The sequence below is a fragment of the Poromitra crassiceps genome (assembly GCF_964638095.1).
Source record: "Poromitra crassiceps genome assembly, contig: HAP1_SCAFFOLD_2250, whole genome shotgun sequence".
NCBI lineage: Eukaryota > Metazoa > Chordata > Actinopteri > Beryciformes > Melamphaidae > Poromitra > Poromitra crassiceps.
This window is the reverse complement of record NW_028150175.1, coordinates 3,815-12,524: the sequence shown is the minus strand read 5'-3', so window position 1 is coordinate 12,524 and position 8,710 is coordinate 3,815. Positions and strand designations below refer to the sequence as shown.

Sequence of the window (8,710 nt, the reverse complement as noted above, 5' to 3'; positions counted from 1 at the left end):
GATGTGACAACGTACGTGTAATTCATCTCCTCATAGAGTTTGGTCTTTATACAGGAATGGATATCATCATCATCAGTATAGAAATGGGAGCTAGGGCTCTGTTTCTCTGTCTCTCTGTCTGTCCCATGTCCCAATGTCATAAATCCCACTGTGACATCATCAGTGATGTCATAAATACCACTGTGACATCAACAGTGATGTCATAAATCCCACTGATGAAATCCCACTGTGACATCATCAGTGATGTCATAAATCCCACTGATTTGCAGGGCCAGCTCGGCGAGATGCAGGACCAGGCCAATCAGAGAGCAGAGATGGGCCGGGTCTTCACAGAATGCAAGCGGGGAAATTGCTGCTCCTATTTCCAGCAGAAATTCTCTCAAACTTGCAAAAATACAGACATGAATATGAAGAATGAAACACTTGACAGTGTTAGTGAAAATGAATGTGTGATTCTCAACCTTTTTCATATCAAGACCCCTAATTTAGTCCACATTAGAAGCACTCACTCGTGTTTGATGATGAGATGTCTCTCTCAAACCCAAACCTGAGATTATTAGTTATTATTATTTTAGATATGATTTTATCCAGAATCCCATGACTATATCTGTATTGTAGGTAGAGAGATGAAACTATGATCAGAACAGTGATTCACATTCTCTAATTGTGTTCACGTGTTGTAAATGAAGTACTGTAATGGTGAAGTTGATCAATTCCTCATTTTGATGGGGACCCCCTGGAACCCCCCTTCAAGGACCCTGTGGTAGGCCCCGGACCCCACGTTGAGAACCACTGCTCTACATCATGGGCTTAGTGTTGTCACCCCATGCCACATGGGTCTATAATGTGCCTGCATGCCATAAGACCCCCCCCCCCCACCCAGCCACATGCTCACATCCTCCCAACACCCTCGGCCCAACCCCAGGATCTAAATAAGTGACCAGCAATGCCCCCTCCTCACAAGAGAGGGAGGGACCACGAGGAAGGGGAATGTGTGTGAGAAAGAGTGTATGACAGAGGGAGAAAGTAAGAAAAGGACAGTTGACATTTGAGGAGGGGGTGGAGGTGCTAGTTAGTGCATGGTGCACATGGCTCAGCAGTGAGAGTGTATTATGGCAGCAGCACACACATATCCGGATATCCAACAAGCTTGGTGAGGAGACCGCTTCCTCATTTCGTCTAATTGACTGGACCGAGCCGGACCTTATGAAGACAAGACTCAACAACAGACTGCTACAACCTGGACTTAGAGGATCTCTTCACGAAGGGAATACGTTTTTATATCAAAGATAACGCCGGGATGTGAGAATGTCAACCCATCTGCTGGGTTGCTCAGTGCTGAGACACTGGCACACTGTATTTTTGTAACTGAAGGATGACTCAGTGTGATATCTCCGCTGAGAGGTGAGTGCGTTGGCCCTGCTCAGCCAGCCTGCTTGAGCTCTCACAGACCGTGTGTGGTGGAGATCCAGAAGGGAGATTTCCTCCTGGAGCGACTGATGACTGTGGGGTTTCTGTTGACGTGTTTTGTTTTTGACATGCTCTCTGATTCATCGACACTGAAATAGAGTATCAGAAAATACTCACAAAGTCCCTGGCAAACGCCACAAAGACAGCAGAGGAGGAGGAGAGGGCAAAACCCAGAGGTCGAGGGGGGGTGGTTCACCACCCAAACCCCCCAATCCACCGCCCACCCTCCCACATTCACTCACACTCACATACCACGCAGGAACACCTGACCATCCAGATATACTGCCAGTCACTCCTCGACAGCACTGGAAGCTTCAACATACCACGCACACACAAAACGTTTAATTATCTTGTTAAAATCCTTAAAATGACTTCCCCCTCCTTCTCACTCATTAAAAATTCCAGATCTGTAAATATGCAAATATTTTTTTAAGTTTAACTGCTGAATACTGCACAGGGATTGGCTCCAAGTATTTGTCCAATCAAATCTCCAATTTGAGTGGAGGGGGGGTTCTTTAAACTTGTACGCCTCTGGACTTGACTTGACCAGTGTTTTCATGACTTCTGGTGTTCAACTCTTTGGCTGTCTTTGAGGATCCAGAACAGACATCATCACCTCTTCAGGTCATATATCCACTTCTTGATCCCCCTCCTCACTATGGATTCCCAGGCCGGCCCGTACCTCAACCAGAGGGCCGTTTGCTCGCTGCTGGGTGCCGCCCGCCTCTCCCAGTTGGCTCTGGGCTGCGCGGTGGTGGCCATGGTGGCTCACAGTGCGGGCTACAGCGGTTCGTACGGGCTGTTCTGCGTGGCCGTGTGGGGCCTCTGCTTCGCCGTGTCCGTGCTGGTGTTCTTCTTGGATGCCACCCGTCTCCACAGCTGCCTGCCCGTATCCTGGGACAACCTCACCGTGACCTTTGCTGCCCTGGCAACACTCATGTAAGGCATGGCTCCAGTAAAGCCTCGTGCACCTCATTTGGCTGTATCGTTATAGAAGAGGCGTTCAACAGTTATGCTATGTCCCTTAAAATAAGATTAACACTGTGTCACTGATAGTCATTCATTCACCCTCTTAGCCTAATTCATATCATAATGATTAGAATGTGTTATGACATTTATTAATTAATGGAGGCCCAATCGAAACCACCTTAAACACGCCTTAATCTGTGACTGCTTTTACCATCTAATATGAAAAAATCAGGGCGTAGGGAACTTCCCATGAATAACTTATTAATAACCCTGTAAACAATGCACAAAAGGCATAAACAAGTCACTAAGGCTTATAATGTTTTCATGAATCAGTCCATGAATAGATCCCTTAAAAATCCATGGGTAAGAATTTACATTAAGGGTACATTAATTAACTAACTCTTAATGAACATATAACTATTGTGTCTATTAACCAATGATGTTCATGTTAACTAAGGTCTTGTGGTTGTGTTGTGTTGAGGCATCGTGTGTGTGTGTGTGTGTGTGTGTGTGTGTGTGTGTGTGTGTGTGTGTGTGTGTGTGTGTGTGTGTGTGTATATATATATATATATACATAAATACACACACACACACACACACACATACACATACACATACACACACACACATGAGTGAGGGGGTACTAATTGGCATGGCAAAACAGTTCAAGGGGTTGTGAGTGAAAATTGATTGATTGATTTCTTATTGATTGATTGAATTATTTATTGAACAGAAATAACAGCATACAAAATGCATACAGTTCCAACTCTGTCAATGGGACAGGCACAAGAAAGCTCAAGAGCTTGTTTCCATTATTGATTGGTTGTTGATCATTATTGACTCTGTTCAAATTTCTATGTTACGGTTTCTAAACCTCCGGCACAGGGCTGTCCTCCGTGACAGGGAAGGGGGGTGCTTGGTTCACTGCTGTTTGCTCAAAGGCTGGGGATTGAACCCGCGGCCTATTTGTTTGCTTAGAGAGAGAGAGCCATAGATCATTTTTGAACAGAGTCAATAATGATCAACAACCAATCAATAATCAATCAATCAATCAATTTTCACTCAAAGGGTACATTAGACAAAAACCACTGAATTAAGGGTTAGTTAATGCTTTTTAAGCACAGCGGTCATTTTGACCTTTTTGAAATTTATATGTGCACTTTGTTTAATTAAAAAAATACAATGCTGCTGGCACCTGATTTTTCCTAAAAGTGTCGGTATTGTCATTTAAAATAGTTTTTATATGAATTACACAAAAGGCTCACTGTATTTCCCAGGGTTCTAGACCTATTTGGTGTTGTTTTGTATTTTTTAAATATATCTTAACACAATAAATGCATTAATCTCTCAATTGGAGATGGTCAAAATGACCATTTATGGCCATTCTATTAGTTATGCAATTCTGGCACTTCTTTCAACTTGTTAAAATGCACATCTACCACTTCTTTAAACTTGTTCAAATGCACATTTTGGTGTGATTTAATATTTTCAAAAAATATCTTAACACAATGAATGCATTAATCTCTCAATTGGGTATTTATCATGAGAAATTATAGAGTTTAGAATCTAGTGGTCAAAATGACCACTTACGGTCATTCTAGTAGTAATGCAATTCCCGGTCCTTCTAGTGTTGTCCTATTGATAACATTTTTATGTAGACGAATAATGTTCCTACAAAAAACTATGATTGTGAATTCATAATTTAAAAAATTGTTACGGGTCCGAAATGAATGTTCTGTTTATGTTTATCTTGAAAATTCTTGAATCTACAGGCCATATGCCTCAACAAGACTCGGTGGTTTCTGAGCAACAGCTGTGTTGTGAGATGAATGCAATGGAAGTGAGAAGGGGGGGGAGGGTCAAATCTAGAATGTTATCAGTGTTGAAAGTTATCAATAGCATCTTTAACTAACTGTTAATTAATGTACCTTTATTGTAACGCGTTACCAATCCACGACACTACATTTGTAAAGCGACGTTCATTTAAATAGATAAAGTTATTATGTGATGGAAAAATCTATGACATTTCAGGGGTACAAAGAGGTTTGGTTTTGTAGTTAATTGTGTGTTAACTTAACCCCTTCCCATCACATGAAAGCTTGAATGTGCAGCAGCATCTTCTAACCCTCTGGTTTCATCACATCACATCTCTCCTCGTGTCTCTTGTCTCCACGTGCAGGTACGTGACAGCCTCTGTGGTCTACCCGCTCTACTTCGTCCAGGCCGAGTGCCCCTACGCCGGCTGCCACGTCCGGCATTTCCGCATCTCCGTCACCGTCTGCTCCATCGCCTGCACCCTGGCCTACGGGGCGGAGGTGGTCCTGTGCCGAGCCAGACCGGGCCAGACCGTGGTGGGCTACATGGCCACTCCCTCCGGCCTGCTCAAAGTAGTCCAGGGCTTCGTGGCCTGCGTCATCTTCGGAGCTCTGGCCAACGGGAGCGAGTATTCTCGTTACCCCGCCACCATCTACTGCGTGGTGGTCTACGCCCTGTGCTTCGCCCTGACCTCGCTGGTGGTCGTGCTGACCGTGTGCGGCAGGACCAAGCCCGTGCGCTGCATGCCCTTCGACCGCTTCGTGGTGGTGTACACCCTCCTGGCCGTGCTGCTCTACCTGAGCGCGTCGGTGGTGTGGCCGGTGTTCTGCTTCGACTCGAAGTACGGCTCTCCGTCTCGACCGTCGTCGTGCCCCCGGGGGAAGTGTCCGTGGGACAGTAAGGTGGTGGTGGCGGTGTTCTCCTTTGTGAACCTGGGGCTGTACGTGGCCGACCTGATCTACTCCCAGAGGATACGCTTTGTCTCCTCACAGCTACCGGCCCGGTCGCGGGTGGTGTAGCACCCGTTACAGGAACACTATGTCGATGAAGGGTGGAGGAAGTCAAGACATTATAGGCTACTTCCCAGCTGCCGTAGACATTGCAATTGCAGCAAGGCAGAAGTTATTCATCAACTTCATTGTTTGTTGGTTTTAGATTGGTTTTGTCTTTATTTGACAGTGGAGAGACAGGCATGACTGGGGGGGGGGAGAGATAGGGGTGTTTGGGTGCGGGGCTTGTGGGTGTTTGGGTGCGGGCTTGTGGTGACATGTAACAAGAAAGGTCCCAGGCCAGACTTGAACCCTGGACGTCACGGTTCCTGCCCCTGCTATGCGCCTCAGCCAGCTGAGCCAGGATGCCCCAACGTCAATCCTTTAAGACTGTGGTATGTGGACTGACTGGGCATTCTTTACTATAACATACCCCAATATATCCATCCAGCTCCCCCCCTCTGCCCCGCGTGGTGACACCCAGCTCCCCCCTCTGCCATGCGTGGTGACACCCAGCTCCCCCCTCTGCCCCGCGTGGTGACACCCAGCTCCCCCCTCTGCCCCGCGTGGTGACACCCAGCTCCCCCCTCTGCCCCGCGTGGTGACACCCAGCTCCCCCCTCTGCCCCGCGTGGTGACACCCAGCTCCCCCCTCTGCCCCGCGTGGTGACACCCAGCTCCCCCCTCTGCCCCGCGTGGTGACACCCTACCCCTTTAACTTGACCCTCTTTTTCCCTTCTAGACTTGGCAGCCACACCCAGCCGGCCAGGCCTCATTGGCATCTCCAGCCAAATCCTCATGAAGCCACACACACACCCACTGCTGCTGACCTCTCGCATAACTGCATGTCTGAGCAGAAACATACACACACACACACACACACACACACACACACACACGCACAGACACACACACACGCACACACACACACACACACACACACACACACACACACACACACACACACACACACACACACACACACACATACACAGACACACACACACACACACACACACACACACACACACACACACACACACAGACAGACAGACACACACAAACTCTCTGACATTGGGCTTTGACCGTCCCTCATTCACCACTCTGTAATAGCCCCAGGCAGACAGCTACCCTCCGCCCCACCACCCTTCCATGCTCAGGGGGGTAAAGGAGGAGAGTGTGGACCCCTCTGGTTGGAGCTCTTCTGTCTGGAGCTATATCACTTCCCATCGCAGGAACAACCTTCTCCCCTTCTCTTCTGTTTGTCTGATGTTTTGATTGAGATATCTCTCTCTCTCTCTTTCTCAATCTATGGCTTTGTACTTTCTCTCCCTCTGTCTCTCTAGCAGCTTTTCAATTACCCCATTGACTCCAACCTTCCCCTTCTCTGGCATGTTCTACTGTACCACCTCACCTCCACACCTCTCCTCCATGCATCCTGCCTCCAAGCCCAATCCAGCCTAGCAGCCCTCCTGCTCTGTCAGCTCAGTGACTCTCATCTCTCCAGTGGTCTCTAATCCAGGATCAAGATGTTCCTCCATCACATCTGTGGATATGAAGGATGTATTGTAATAAGTCTCGGCGAAGCCTCCGTATCACGACCTGCAGCGGAGCGGCAGCCTCGGGGCTCAGTAGCCAATCCAGAACCAGTTGGCCGCTCTTGCTCCCGAAATCCTGTATTCTGCCTAAAACCATGGAGAATTGTCATTGTTTGTTTGTGTCTTAGAGATTTGCTATTTTAAATATTATGCTAATTTTTCTAAGTTAATATGTAAATACAAGTATAAAGCATTTGAGGGGGATTTTCAAGGGGCTTCATGTAAACAGTTTGAGATTTTTGCAGCGATAAATAAATTGGTGTATTTGCTGAAGTAAACATTTGTGTGCGTGTGTGTGTGTGTGTGTGTGTGTGTGTGTGTGTGCGTGTGTGTGTGCGTGTGTATGCGGGTGCGTGTGCGTGTGTGTGTGTGTGTGTGTGTGTGTGTGTGTGTGTGTGCGTGTGTGTGTGCGTGTGTGTGTGTGTGTGTGTTACTTCCAAAAGCAGTTAGATCCTCTCAGATGAATCCTGCACAATTAGTTCCACTGACAGTCCCTCTAGAGAGCATCGGTTCTCAAAGTGGGGCCCGGGGACCTCCAGGGGTCCATGAGGGGGTTCCAGGGGGTCCCCAGCAAAAAGGGGAATAATGAATTTTCACTAGAATTCGAAACACAAGTAACACAATGACAGAATGTATGATGGTCATTTTGGTCATGGGTTCCGTACACTTTTTTTTCTTTTCTTTTTTTGCCATTTTGCCTTTATTTGCTAGCATAGTATGTGCTAGAGACAGTGATAGGGAGGCAGGGAGGCAGGGAGGGAGAGAGGGGAGGACATGCAGCAAATAACCGCAGGTCCGCGTGAAGCCGCGTTCTCCCAGGTGAACCACCGGGACGCCCCGTTCACGATTTCAGACGGCAGCCCATCTTTATTGTCACACGAACACACTACAACACATGCATGCGGCCACAACACACTCATGCTGACGGTGGCCGGTGAAATATGTCCTCTGCATTTGACCCATCCAGGCTTGTCCTTTCCTCCGGGGGGCAGGCCAGGAGCAGTGGTCGCTATTTCTTTCCAGCGCCTGGGGACCTTCATTGGACCATCATTGGACCAACTTCAGATGTTGTCGTCACTGGTCGGATGACGATCTGCATGTTTTTAGTGGGGGGGTCATGTACGGAGGAACCCCCTGGGGGGTACGGGGAGAACATGCAAACTCCACACAGAAAGACCCTTTCGACGAGATAGCCCACCTGGCCAGTAGGCACTGAAGATATGGGGGGGTCACAACTCCAGCGCCCACAGCATCCCAGGTGAGAATCGAACCCAGGACCTTCGAGCTGTGGGACGACAGCGCTTACCACTGCACCACCGTACCCCCGTTCCTGTAGTGTCTCACATTAGACAGCCATAGATACAATACATCTACGTCTGGAACGCAACTCTTGAAAAGTGGTTAACGCCCGCCTCCCAAGATGAAAAAAGAGGCGTGACAGATGTGTGAATTGACCAACCACGGACGGCATGCTGGACTTCCGTAAAACAGTCCAGCCAATCGGATTTCTCTCGTGTCGGGTCGGAACCCGGGGATTTGACTTGTGATTCTACCTCGGTCGCTGGAAGCGTGCCGACGTAAGACGTTGGGTCTGACCACGTGAGACTACTAAAAGTGCGATGACCTTCCCACTCTCCTGGCCCTGTCTTGCAGGAGGAGCCTGCTGTTTGGGGTCGTTAGGCTGATTAGGGGCCTGTGGTGTAATGTGTGTTAGTTTAGGGGTCCTGGCTTGATGTGGAAAAGGTTTGAGAACCACCGCAGTCTAGAGGCACAGCACTCACTCCACCTGTCCTCTTATCCTGTCTAGATAGGGGATCTGTGCCAGGTCCAAAGGAGGATTTAACATCAGTGGAATATGACAGAGCAGAAA

At 48.1% G+C, this 8,710-nt stretch overlaps 1 pseudogene across 1 annotated transcript; it reads left to right on the top strand.

The window, feature by feature from the left end:
• The first annotated feature begins 2,128 nt into the window (after window positions 1–2,128).
• LOC310772193 (myeloid-associated differentiation marker-like protein 2 pseudogene) lies at window positions 2,129–5,273 on the top strand (annotated as a pseudogene). The gene is made up of 2 exons: window positions 2,129–2,409; window positions 4,619–5,273. The product of its transcript is annotated as a myeloid-associated differentiation marker-like protein 2 pseudogene (transcript).
• The last annotated feature ends 3,437 nt before the right edge of the window (window positions 5,274–8,710 follow it).